Source organism: Myxine glutinosa, chromosome 13 (genome assembly GCF_964187855.1).
Source record: "Myxine glutinosa chromosome 13, kmMyxGlut1.1, whole genome shotgun sequence".
Classification (NCBI taxonomy): domain Eukaryota; kingdom Metazoa; phylum Chordata; class Myxini; order Myxiniformes; family Myxinidae; genus Myxine; species Myxine glutinosa.
In genome coordinates this window covers 52,325,554-52,340,376 of record NC_136273.1, presented here as the reverse complement: position 1 = coordinate 52,340,376, position 14,823 = coordinate 52,325,554, and the positions used below count along the sequence as shown (strand labels likewise).

General features: G+C 33.8%; 1 protein-coding gene across 6 annotated transcripts in view; it reads right to left on the bottom strand.

Moving 5' to 3' along the window:
- Positions 1-2,015, bottom strand: part of LOC137438675 (myelin protein zero-like protein 3) — a 40,375-nt gene extending 38,360 nt beyond the window's left edge. For all 6 annotated transcript variants that reach the window (XM_078767476.1, XM_078767477.1, XM_078767471.1 and 3 more), the window contains exon 1: positions 1,687-2,015. The gene's annotated coding sequence lies outside the window, so the exon portion shown is untranslated. The remainder of the gene's footprint in view (positions 1-1,686) is intronic.
- Positions 2,016-14,823: the final 12,808 nt, after the last annotated feature.

Here is a 14,823-nt window from a genome sequence, read left to right as displayed (position 1 = left end):
AGCTTGAAAGCAGATAACTAAAAAAGTCCCTTCTCTGAAACCACTTCACCGATCGATGTGAAACCTGTCATGGCTGGTGAAAATGTGATACTTGAAAACAAATAGCTGAAGAGATTTAAATCAAAATTGTTCATTTTTAGTACAGTGAACGAGGACATCTACCCGTTGTGTGACTATGCAGAGGCATATTGGCTCAGAGTCGCATTGCTCTAGTTTTCAGATCAAAAGGTCAAAGATCAAGGTTGCATAAAATCCTCAAAATAAAGTTTAAGAATTTGCATTGGGTCACAGAATTGGTTCACCTTGAGAACGGCTGAAGGGATCTTAGTCGAACTTGGTACAAGTATGTATTATGATGCTAAGATGACCTGACTAGATTTTGGCGTCAAGAGGTCAAAGGTCAAAGTCTGTAATAGGCCTATTACTTGAAAACAGCTGAATGGATCTAATTCAAACTTGGGACAAGTATGTATAATGATGTAAAGATTAACTGATTCGATTGTGGGGTCAAGAGGTCGAAGGTCAAATTTCAGACATCCCTCCAGGTAAATATTCTGTTACCGAGCTAACTTGTGAACCAGTCATGGGATTTTCACTAAATTTAGTATAATTATATATTATGATGCAAAGATAAACTGATTCAATTTCGGGGTCATGAGGTCAAAAAGCAGAGGTCGTGTTAAGTTACAATTACTTTGTTACCATGATAACTTAAGAACGGCTGATGGGATCTTAGTCAAACTTGGAATAGGTATATTTAATGAGGTAAAGATGAACTGATTATATTTTGGGGGCATGAGGTTAAAGGTCAGATGTCATGTTAAGTAAAAATTATGTTGCCACGCCAAGTCCTGAACCAGTGATGGGATTTTGAACAAACTTTGTATAAGTATATATGACGCAAAGATTAGCTGATTGGATTATGGCATCAACAGATCAAAGGTCAGAGGTCATGTCAGGTAAAAATTGAATAACTTGAGAAAAGCTGAATTGATTCAAATCAAATTAGTACAGCTATTATAATGATGTAATAATGTGGGCGGAGGCATATCGGTCGACGTCATGACGTCAAAGAGTGTCGTTCTACTTTTCAAACTGTTTCTGTTATTTAAGCATACGGAAGAAGACATCTGAGTACAAACGGACGCGGACGTGCTTTGCATTTTCAGATGCTTTCAAGTTAGTATTGTACAACTTCTCCCATGGTTTAGCTTCCTCTGATCTCTCAGCCCTTGGACTTTACCCAGCTCCTCCAGTAATCTCTTCCTAAAGTCCTTAGTGCACACTTCCGCTCTTTTGTTCCTCTTTTCTCCTGCTTGTGGAACCAGTTTCCTGAGGCTGTTCTCGTCTGCAAGACGAGACTAGCTTTCCAGCTGCCAGTTCATAGCCTCAGTCAGCTTGCGCTTCCATGAGCCTCCAGGGGAGACCCACAAGGGCACAGAAACAAAGCTAAACAAGCGAAAGCATTTTATCGTAAGGGAATCATCCTGTTACTGGGGAGGTTCAGGCGCACAAAAACGTGTTCGGTAACTTCAGTTGTAGAAAACATGAATTCACTGTGCAACATGACCTTCATTTAACTAATTTAACTTGTGTGTGTGTATATATATATATATATCATATAATTATTGAAAGTCTTAATATCTACATTTTTTCCAAACGTGTAGGGGATATACAATGACTTACCAGAACTCTATCCGAAGTTCCTTTCTTGGGAGATTCTATAGATTTCGACTCCGCTTCGCACCTGACTCGATAATCTCGATCTTTGTACTTTCAGCAATCTTGACAATCGCAGCCGCAAGGGAGATGCGTGGGTTGATACAGAACCACAATGGGGTTCGAACCAGTCCTGGGGCCTCCGAACCTTTCCACTGCGAGCAATATGCAATATCTGCCGAGGATTCAAAGAACGCAAACTACTGATTCACCCGTTGACGATGGACCAGTGTTTATCATGTGATGTGGGAGAGTGTTGTGGACGTGAGACATTGGCGCACGGCCACGCCCACCGCTCGTCACCAATGTTATGATGTGAAATAAGTCATGAAGTCCTTTCCCCGAAATTATGCTGGCCTAACATTTCAAGGACATTGCAATGTTTTTGTAGGTACAGCATCATACTATCATAATATATCAGAGGCTAGTATATCATTAAAGTAATTCTAGGCCCTTAATGCAATGTGATGGACGCCGCTCAGTTGCATATTCCAGCCTTAGTGTCAAATAGTGAACTTTGAAGTCCAAAAGGGCATTCTGAAAGTTCAATGTAGAATCCTGAACCTGACATCTGGTTCCTTAAGTTTTTGGCAAACCTTCAGAAACAATAAAAAGGTCCATTCTGGGTACATTGTGTTTATAATGTGTCCATTCTGGGTATTTACTGTTGTACTTGTGTGCTTTCCTCTGTCTCCCGCTCCCTTTATTGTATGTTTTGTGTGTCCGTTTGTTGTTGGTGTTTTTTGTGATTGATGTTAGCTCTTACACGAACCTCGATCTCGTACAAAAAAAAAAAAAGGTAAAAACTTTAAATCCCAAAGTCAACCGAGTTCCACTGGTAAGTATATGACAGCTTCGATGTGCATACCTGTACGTTCTCCTGCCAGTCCTCCAGCATAAATACCCGTGAATGAACAACATCGCACAAAATATTTCGAATAAAATGAAAAGAGGAAATGAAACTTGTGACGTCATCATCCCAGCTTCCTAAGCATTGTCATTGAAGACTGGAAAAACGATCGGGCTGGGATTTACTAACCCAGAAAACACTTACAATAGTTACTTCCTGGTGTTGCTGGAAATTCTAACCTCAGACACATTTAAAACCAGAGCTCTTTCACGAGCCTCGATTCAGTATATATATAAAAAAAAAGGACATTAAAAAAAAAACGACGTCATGCTGGTTTGTGTTTATGTTTCTGTACCAAGCATGGCGTAAGCAATACCCTGATCCTTCCTGTTCCACTTACATGTAAATGTCAACCAGAAACCTATTTCCTGCTTCGTTTTGTGTCGGCTTGTTCGTTTGGTCAACAAATCAATGTCAAGGGTGAACTGGGAAGAAAAATCATGTCTTTGTGAGCTGTGGTGGAAAGAATGAAATGAGTAGAACAGAAACAAGTACAGATACATTCAAAGTACACCGCCCCCATGCCAAATAATTAAATATCCAACAGCGCGGCATTGCCGGGCGCCTCCGGAGCCCGGCAATACCGCAGTGCAGCTCATTGAGGCTGCATTGGGAGGGAGAGGTGGACACTAATTTATTGATTAATTGTATAATTAAAATCAATAAAAGATTATCACAAAATATTTTCTTAATCAATTGGCTAATAGCATAACTAAACCACTAGTGCTTCATCCGAAGATGTATCTTATAGAAATGTAATCAAATAAGTCATTAATAAAAAATTAAAAAATTAATTGATTAATCAATAAGTAATTCATCGATTAATCAATAAATAATGAATCGATTAAATGATTAATCAATAAATCAAAAATATCCTTGAGAGCTACATCACTTGGTCACTGTCATGTCCAAATATTAGCTTCCCAGCTCAAAAGGTGCCTGAGATATTGGCCAAATGAGAAAGAAAATAAATAAATGATTAATAATGAAAATAAATAAATAATAATCATTAAAAAATTAAATTATCAATCAATTCGGTCACAGAACACATAAACCACCACCTTTCATCAGAATCTGTAACTGGAATATTTTTATTTTTTTTAGTAATTAATCTAATAATTAAATAATTAATCGATTAATTGATTAATTGATTAATCAATAAATCAAAAATATCCTTGATAGCCACATCACTTGGTCACTCATGTCCAAATATTAGCTTCTGAGCTCAAAAGGTGCCTCAGATATTGGCCAAATGAGAAAGAAAATAAATAAATGATTAATAATGAAAATAAATAAATAATAATCATAAAATCATTAAATTATTAATCAATTCGGTCAGAGAACACATAAACCACCACCATTTCATCAGAATCTGTATCTTAAAAAAATTTTTTTTTGTCATTAATCAAATAATAAAATAATTAATCGATTAATGGATTAATTAATAAATTTAAAAAAGCCTTTGCAGCCAAATCACCTGGTCATTGGCATGTCCAAATATCAGCTTCCTAACTCAAAAGGTGCCTGAGTCAATGGTCAGAAGAGAAAGGAAATTTGATTAATTAAATAAGTACTTCATTAATCGCTAATAAATAATTAAATAACTCCTCAATTAATTGATTAATCAAAAAACAAAAAATACCGTATTTGACAAAGGACTTCCTCACTATTGTGCCGAAATTTCAGCTTCCTAGCTCAAAGGATGGCTGAGATATCGCCCGGACAAACAAACAAACAAACAAGAAAGAAAGAAAACAAGTACAAATACATTCAAAGTACACCGCCCCATGCCAAATAATTAAATGTGCTGCAGCGCAGCATTGCCGGGGCGCCTCCGGCGCCCGGCAATACCGCAGTGCAGCTCATTGAGGCTGCATTGGGAGGGAGAGGTGTACACTAATTCATTGATTAATTGTATAATTAAAATCAATAAAAGATTATCACAAAATATTTTCATAATCAATTGGCTAATCGCATAACTAAACCACTAGTGCTTCATCCGAAGATGTATCTTTTAGAAATTTAATTAAATAAGTCATTTATAAAAAATTAAATAATTAATTGATTACTCAATAAATAATTAATCGATTAATCAATAAATAATTAATAGATGAAATGATTAATCAATAAATCAAAAATATCCTTGATAGCCACATCACTTGGTCACTCATGTCCAAATATTAGCTTCCCAGCTCAAAAGGTGCCTGAGATATTGGCCAAATGAGAAAGAAAATAAATAAATGATTAATAATGAAAATAAATAAATAATAATCATAAAAAAATTAAATTATTAATCAATTTGGTCAGAGAACACATAAACTACCACTATTTCATCAGAATCTGTAACTTAAAAAAAAAAAGATTTTTGTCATTAATCGAATAATTAAATAATTAATCGATTAATTGATTAATTAATAAATCAAAAATATCCTTTGCAGCCAAATCACCTGGTCATTGGCATGTCCAAATATCAGCTTCCTAACTCAAAAGGTGCCTGAGTTAATAATGGTCAGAAGAGAAATGAAATTTAATTAATTAAATAAGTACTTAATTAAACGCTAATAATTAAATAACTCCTCAATTAATTGATTATTCAAAAAACAAAAAATACCGTATTTGACAAAGGACTTGCTCACTACTGTGCCGAAATTTCAGCTTCCTAGCTCAAAGGATGGCTGAGATATCGCCCGGACAACCAAGAAAGAAAACAAGAAAACAAGCAAGAAACCAGAGTGAAAACTGAGTACTCTCTTTCAGCGTGCGTCACTGCCGAGCCCCCTTTGGTGCCCGGCAATGACGATTTGCAATGCCTGGAGATGGCATAGGAAAGGAGCGGTGTACAACAAGTACACATACATTCAAAGTACACCGCCCCATGCCAAATAATTAAATATGCTGCAGCGCGGCATTGCCGGGGCGCCTCCGGCGCCCGGCAATACCGCAGTGCAGCTCATTGAGGCTGCATTGGGAGGGAGAGGTGTACACTAATTGATTGATTAATTGTATAATTAAAATCAATAAAAGATTATCACAAAATATTTTCATAATCAATTGGCTAATCGCATAACTAAACCAGTAGTGCTTCATCCGAACATGTATCTTTTAGAAATTTAATTAAATAAGTCATTTATAAAAAATTAAATAATTAATTGATTACTCAATAAATAATTAATCGATTAATCAACAAATACTTAACAGATGAAATGATTAATCAATAAATCAAAAATATCCTTGATAGCCACATCACTTGGTCACTCATGTCCAAATATTAGCTTCCCAGCTCAAAAGGTGCCTGAGATATTGGCCAAATGAGAAAGAAAATAAATAAATGATTAATAATGAAAATAAATAAATAATAATCATAAAAAAATTAAATTATTAATCAATTTGGTCAGAGAACACATAAACTACCACTATGTCATCAGAATCTGTAACTTAAAAAAAAAAATTTTTTTTGTCATTAATCGAATAATTAAATAATTAATCGATTAATTGATTAATTAATAAATCTAAAATATCCTTTGCAGCCAAATCACCTGGTCATTGGCATGTCCAAATATCAGCTTCCTAACTCAAAAGGTGCCTGAGTTAATAATGGTCAGAAGAGAAATGAAATTTAATTAATTAAATAAGTACTTAATTAAACGCTAATAATTAAATAACTCCTCAATTAATTGATTATTCAAAAAACAAAAAATACCGTATTTGACAAAGGACTTGCTCACTACTGTGCCGAAATTTCAGCTTCCTAGCTCAAAGGATGGCTGAGATATCGTCCGGACAACCAAGAAAACAAACAAACAAACAAACAAACAAACAACCAGAGTGAAAACTGAGTACTCTCTTTCAGCGTGCGTCACTGCCGAGCCCCCTTTGGTGCCCGGCAATGACGATTTGCAATGCCTGGAGATGGCATAGGAAAGGAGCGGTGTACAACAAGTACAAATACATTCAAAGTACACCGCCCCATGCCAAATAATTAAATATGCTGCAGCGCGGCATTGCCGGGGCGCCTCTGGCGCCCGGCAATACCGCAGTGCAGCTCATTAAGGCTGCATTGGGAGGGAGGGGTGTACACTAATTGATTGATTAATTGTATAATTAAAATCAATAAAAGATTATCACAAAATATTTTCATAATCAATTGGCTAATCGCATAACTAAACCACTAGTGCTTCATCCGAAGATGTATCTTTTAGAAATTTAATTAAATAAGTCATTTATAAAAAATTAAATAATTAATTGATTACTCAATAAATAATTAATCGATTAATCAATAAATAATTAATAGATGAAATGATTAATCAATAAATCAAAAATATCCTTGATAGCCACATCACTTGGTCACTCATGTCCAAATATTAGCTTCCCAGCTCAAAAGGTGCCTGAGATATTGGCCAAATGAGAAAGAAAATAAATAAATGATTAATAATGAAAATAAATAAATAATAATCATAAAAAAATTAAATTATTAATCAATTTGGTCAGAGAACACATAAACTACCACTATTTCATCAGAATCTGTAACTTAAAAAAAAAATTTTTTTTGTCATTAATCGAATAATTAAATAATTAATCGATTAATTGATTAATTAATAAATCAAAAATATCCTTTGCAGCCAAATCACCTGGTCATTGGCATGTCCAAATATCAGCTTCCTAACTCAAAAGGTGCCTGAGTTAATAATGGTCAGAAGAGAAATGAAATTTAATTAATTAAATAAGTACTTAATTAAACGCTAATAATTAAATAACTCCTCAATTAATTGATTATTCAAAAAACAAAAAATACCGTATTTGACAAAGGACTTGCTCACTACTGTGCCGAAATTTCAGCTTCCTAGCTCAAAGGATGGCTGAGATATCGTCCGGACAACCAAGAAAACAAACAAACAAACAACCAGAGTGAAAACTGAGTACTCTCTTTCAGCGTGCGTCACTGCCGAGCCCCCTTTGGTGCCCGGCAATGACGATTTGCAATGCCTGGAGATGGCATGGGAAAGGAGCGGTGTACAACAACCAGAGTGAAAACTGAGTACTCTCTTTCAGCGTGCGTCACTGCCGAGCCCCCTCCGGCGCCCGGCAATACCGCAGTGCAGCTCATTGAGGCTGCATTGGGAGGGAGAGGTGTACACTAATTGATTGATTAATTGTATAATTAAAATCAATAAAAGATTATCACAAAATATTTTCATAATCAATTGGCTAATCGCATAACTAAACCACTAGTGCTTCATCCGAAGATGTATCTTTTAGAAATTTAATTAAATAAGTCATTTATAAAAAATTAAATAATTAATTGATTACTCAATAAATAATTAATCGATTAATCAATAAATAATTAATAGATGAAATGATTAATCAATAAATCAAAAATATCCTTGATAGCCACATCACTTGGTCACTCATGTCCAAATATTAGCTTCCCAGCTCAAAAGGTGCCTGAGATATTGGCCAAATGAGAAAGAAAATAAATAAATGATTAATAATGAAAATAAATAAATAATAATCATAAATAAATTAAATTAGTAATCAATTTGGTCAGAGAACACATAAACTACCACTATTTCATCAGAATCTGTAACTTAAAAAAAAAAATTTTTTTGGTCATTAATCGAATAATTAAATAATTAATCGATTAATTGATTAATTAATAAATCAAAAATATCCTTTGCAGCCAAATCACCTGGTCATTGGCATTTCCAAATATCAGCTTCCTAACTCAAAAGGTGCCTGAGTTAATAATGGTCAGAAGAGAAATGAAATTTAATTAATTAAATAAGTACTTAATTAAACGCTAATAATTAAATAACTCCTCAATTAATTGATTATTCAAAAAACAAAAAATACCGTATTTGACAAAGGACTTGCTCACTACTGTGCTGAAATTTCAGCTTCCTAGCTCAAAGGATGGCTGAGATATCGTCCGGACAACCAAGAAAACAAACAAACAAACAACCAGAGTGAAAACTGAGTACTCTCTTTCAGCGTGCGTCACTGCCGAGCCCCCTTTGGTGCCCGGCAATGACGATTTGCAATGCCTGGAGATGGCATAGGAAAGGAGCGGTGTACAACAAGTACAGATACATTCAAAGTACACCGCCCCCATGCCAAATAATTAAATATCCTACAGCGCGGCATTGCCGGGGCGCCTCCGGCGCCCGGCAATACCGCAGTGCAGCTCATTGAGGCTGCATTGGGAGGGAGAGGTGTACACTAATTGATTGATTAATTGTATAATGAAAATCAATAAAAGATTATCACAAAATATTTTCATAATCAATTGGCTAATAGCATAACTAAACCACTAGTGCTTCATCCGAAGATGTATCTTTTAGAAATTTAATTAAATGTCATTTATAAATAATTAAATAATTAATTGATTACTCAATAAATAATAATTAATCGATTAATCAATAAATAATTAATAGATTAAATGATTAATCAATAAATCAAAAAATATCCTTGATAGCCACATCACTTGGTCACTGTCATGTCCAAATATTAGGTTCCCAGCTCAAAAGGTGCCTGAGATATTGGTCAAATGAGAAAGAAAATAAATAAATGATTAATAATGAAAATAAATAAATAATAATCATGAAATAATTAAATTATTAATCCATTTGGTCAGAGAACACATAAACTACCACTATTTCATCAGAATCTGTAACTAAAAAAAAAAAAAAAATTTTTTAGTCATTAATCGAATAATTAAATAATTAATCGATTAATTGATAAATTAATAAATCATGAATAGCCTTTGCAGCCAAATCACCTGGTCATTGGCATGTCCAAATATCAGCTTCCTAACTCAAAAGGTGCCTGAGTTAATGGTCAGAAGAGAAAGGAAATTTGATTAATTAAATAAGTACTTAATTAATCGCTAATAATTAAATAACTCCTCAATTCATTGATTAATCAAAAAACAAAAAATAAAGTTTTTGACAAAGGACTTGCTCACTATTGTGCCGAAATTTCAGCTTCCTAGCTCAAAGGATGTCTGAGATATCGTCCGGACAAACAAACAAGCAAACAAACAAGAAAGCAAGAAAACAAACAACGAGAGTGAAAACTGAGTACTCTTTCAGCGTGCGTCACTGCCGAGCCCCCTTCGGTGCCTGGCAGTGACGATTTTCAATGCTTGGAGACGGCATAGGAAAGGTGCGGTGTACAACAAGTACAGATACATTCAAAGTACACCGCCCCCATGCCAAATAATTAAATATCCGACAGCGCGGCATTGCCGGGGCGCCTCCGGCACCCAGCAATACCGCAGTGCAGCTCATTGAGGCTGCATTGGCAGGGAGAGGTGTACACTAATTGATTGATTAATTGTATAATGAAAATCAATAAAAGATTATCACAAAATATTTTCATAATCAATTGGCTAATCGCATAACTAAACCACTCGTGCTTCATCCGAAGATGTATCTTTTAGAAATTTAATTAAATAAGTCATTAATAAAAAATTAAATAAATAATTGATTATTCAATAAATAATTAATCGATTAATCAATAAATAATTAATCGATTAAATGATTAATCAACAAATCAAAAATATCATTGATAGCCATGTCACTTGGTCACTGTCATATCCAAATATTAGCTTCCCAGCTCAAAAGGTGCCTGAGATGTTGGCCAAATGAGAAAGAAAATAAATAAATGATTGATAATGAAAATAAATAAATAATAATCATTACAAAATTAAATTATTAATCAATTCCGTCACAGAACATAGAAACCACCACCATTTCATCAGAATCTGCAACTGAAATATATATTTTTTTAGTAATTAATCAAACAATGAAATAATTAATCGATTCATTGATTAATCAATAAATCAAAAATATCGTTGATAGCCACATCACTTGGTCACTCACGTCCAAATATTAGCTTCCGAGCTCAAAAGGTGCCTGAGATATTGGCCAAATGAGAAAGAAAATAAATAAATGACAAGTACACATACATTCAAAGTACACCGCCCCCATGCCAAATAATTAAATATCCTACAGCGCGGCATTGCCGGGGCGCCTCCGGCGCCCGGCAATACCGCAGTGGAGCTCATAGAGGCTGCATTGAGAGGGAGAGATGTACATCTAATTGATTGATTAATTGTATAATTAAAATCAATAAAAGATTATCACAAAATATTTTCTTAATCAATTGGCTAATACCATAACAAAACCACTTGTGCTTCATCCGAAGATGTATCTTTTAGAAATTTAATCAAATAAGTCATTAATAAAAAACTAAATAATTAATTGATTAATCAATAAGTAATTCATCGATTAATCAATAAATAATGAATCGATGAAATGATTAATCAATTAATCAAAAATATCCTTGATAGCCACATCACTTGGTCACTGTCATGTCCAAATATTAGCTTCCCAGCTCAAAAGGTGCCTGAGATATTGGCCAAATGAGAAAGAAAATAAATAAATGATTAATAATGAAGATAAATAAATAATAATCATTAAAAAATTAAATTATCAATCAATTCGGTCACAGAACACATAAACCACCACCATTTCATCAGAATCTGTAACTGGGGGAAAATTTTTTTTTAGTAATTAATCGAATAATTAAATAATTAATCGATACATTGATTAATTGATTAATCAATAAATCAAAAATATCCTTGATAGCCACATAACCTGGTCACTCATGTCCAAATATTAGCTTCTGAGCTCAAAAGGTGCCTGAGATATTGGCCAAATGAGAAAGAAGATAAATAAATGATTAATAATGAAAATAAATAAATAATAATCATTAAAAAATTAAATTATTAATCAATTCGGTCATAGAACACATAAACCACCACCATTTCATCAGAATCTGTAACTTAAAAAGAATTTTTTTTTTGTCATTAATCAAATAATTAAATAATTAATCGATTAATTGAATAATTGATTAATTAATAAATCAAAAATAGCCTTTGCAGCCAAATCACCTGGTCATTGGCATGTCCAAATATCAGCTTCCTAACTCAAAAGGTGCCTGAGTTAATTGTCAGAAGAGAAATGAAATTTAATTAATTAAATAAGTACTTACTTAATCGCTAATAATTAAATAACTCATCAATTAATTGATTAATCAAAAAACAAAAAATACTGTTTTTGACAAAGGACTTGCTCACTACTGTGCCGAAATTTCAGCTTCCTAGCTTAAAGGATGGCTGAGATATCGTCCGGACAAACAAACAAGAAAGCAAGAAAGATGAAAACAAGTACAAACAAGTACACATACATTCAAAGTACACCGCCCCCATGCCAAATAATTAAATATGCTGCAGCGCGGCATTGCCAGGGCGCCTCAGGCGCCCGGCAATACCGCAGTGCAGCTCATTGAGGCTGCATTGGGAGGGAGAGGTATACACTAATTGATTGATTAATTGTATAATTAAAATCAATAAAAGATTATCACAAAATATTTTCATAATCAATTGGCTAATCGCATAACTAAACCACTAGTGCTTCATCCGAAGATGTATCTTTTAGAAATTTAATTAAATAAGTCATATATAAAAAATTAAATAATTCATTGATTACTCAATAAATAATTAATCGATTAATCAATAAATAATTAATAGATGGAATGATTAATCAATAAATCAAAAATATCCTTGATAGCCACATCACTTGGTCACTCATGTCCAAATATTAGCTTCCCAGCTCAAAAGGTGCCTGAGATATTGGCCAAATGAGAAAGAAAATAAATAAATGATTAATAATGAAAATAAATAAATAATAATCATAAAAAAATTAAATTATTAATCAATTTGGTCAGAGAACACATAAACTACCACTATTTCATCAGAATCTGTAACTTAAAAAAAACAAATTTTTTTGGCATTAATCGAATAATTAAATAATTAATCGATTAATTGATTAATTAATAAATCAAAAATAGCCTTTGCAGCCAAATCACCTGGTCATTGGCATGTCCAAATATCAGCTTCCTAACTCAAAAGGTGCCTGAGTTAATGGTCAAAAGAGAAAGGAAATTTGATTAATTAAATAACTACTTAATTAATCGCTAATAATTAAATAACTCCTCAATTTATTGATTAATCAAAAAAAAAAATACCGTTTTTGACAAAGGACTTGCTATTGTGCCGCTATTGATTGATTAATCTTGCTATTGATTAATAGCTTGTAAATACTTGCTATTGATTAATAATCACTATTGTGCCGAAATTTCAGCTTCCTAGCTCAAAGGAAATATAACCAGTTCACTGGTCCAGAACCAGTCCAGAACACAGTCCAACACACAGTCCAAAATCCAACAACACACAGTCCAAAACAGTCCACAGTCCAAACACAGAACACAGTCCAAACAGACACAGAACACAGTCCAAAAGACAGACTTTGGACACAGTCCAAACAAACAAACAGAACAGAACACAGTCCAAAATAACCAGTCCAGAACACATAAATTACCAGTTCACTGGTAATTCCCTGCTTGTCGTTAAAAGCGGCAAAAAGGGTTGGCGTCAGGAAGGGCATCCGGCCGTAAAACATTGCTTCAAAAAGGGGACCGAAAAACAACAACAACCACAGTTCCCGAAAAAGGCCAACCCCCGCTTGCGGGGGAAAATGGCCTCTAAAGGTGTTTTTTTGTTTTTTGTTTAGCTCAAAGGATGGCTGAGATATCGCCCGGACAAACAAACAAGAAAGAAAACAAGAAAGAAAACAAACAAGTACACATACATTCAAAGTACACTGCCCCATGCCAAATAATTAAATATGCTGCAGCGCGGCATTGCCGGGGCGCCTATGGCGCCCGGCAATACCGCAGTGCAGCTCATTGAGGCTGCATTGGGAGGGAGAGGTGTACACTAATTGATTGATTAATTGTATAATTAAAATCAATAAAAGCTTATCACAAAATATTTTCATAATCAATTGGCTAATAGCATACCTGAAGCACTAGTGCTTCATCCGAAGATGTATCTTTTAGAAATTTAATTAAATAAGTCATTTATAAAAAATTAAATAATTAATTGATTACTCAATAAAAAATTAATCGATTAATCAATAAATAATTAATAGATGAAATGATTAATCAATAAATCAAAAATATCCTTGATAGCCACATCACTTGGTCACTCATGTCCAAATATTAGCTTCCCAGCTCAAAAGGTGCCTGAGATATTGGCCAAATGAGAAAGAAAATAAATAAATGATTAATAATGAAAATAAGTAAATAATAATCATAAAAAAATTAAATTATTAATCAATTTGGTCAGAGAACACATAAACTACCACTATTTCATCAGAATCTGTAACTTTAAAAAAAAAAAAAAATTGTCATAAATCAAATAATTAAATAATTAATCGATTAATTGATTAATTCATAAATCAAAAATATCCTTTGCAGCCAAATCACCTGGTTATTGGCATGTCCAAATATCAGCTTCCTAACTCAAAAGGTGCCTGAGTTAATGGTCAGAAGAGAAAGGAAATTTGATTAATTAAATAACTACTTAATTAATCGCAAATAATCAAATAACTCCTCAATTTAATGATTAATCAAAAAACAAAAAATACCGTTTTTGACAAAGCACTTTCTCACTATTGTGCCAAAATTTCAGCTTCCTAGGTCAAAGGATGGCTGAGATATCGCCCGGACAACCAAACAAACAAGAAACCAGAGTGAAAACTGAGTACTCTCTTTCAGCGTGCGTCACTGCCGAGCCCCCTTCGGTGCCCGGCAATGACGATTTGCAATGCCTGGAGATGGCATAGGAAAGGAGCGGTGTACAACAAGTACACATACATTCAAAGTACACCGCCCCATGCCAAATAATTAAATATGCTGCAGCGCGGCATTGCCGGGGCGCCTCCGGCGCCCGGCAATACCGCAGTGCAGCTCATTGAGGCTGCATTGGGAGGGAGAGGTGTACACTAATTGATTGATTAATTGTATAATTAAAATCAATAAAAGATTATCACAAAATATTTTCATAATCAATTGGCTAATCGCATAACTAAACCAGTAGTGCTTCATCCGAAGATGTATCTTTTAGAAATTTAATTAAATAAGTCATTTATAAAAAATTAAATAATTAATTGATTACTCAATAAATAATTAATCGATTAATCAATAAATACTTAATAGATGAAATGATTAATCAATAAATCAAAAATATCCTTGATAGCCACATCACTTGGTCACTCATGTCCAAATAT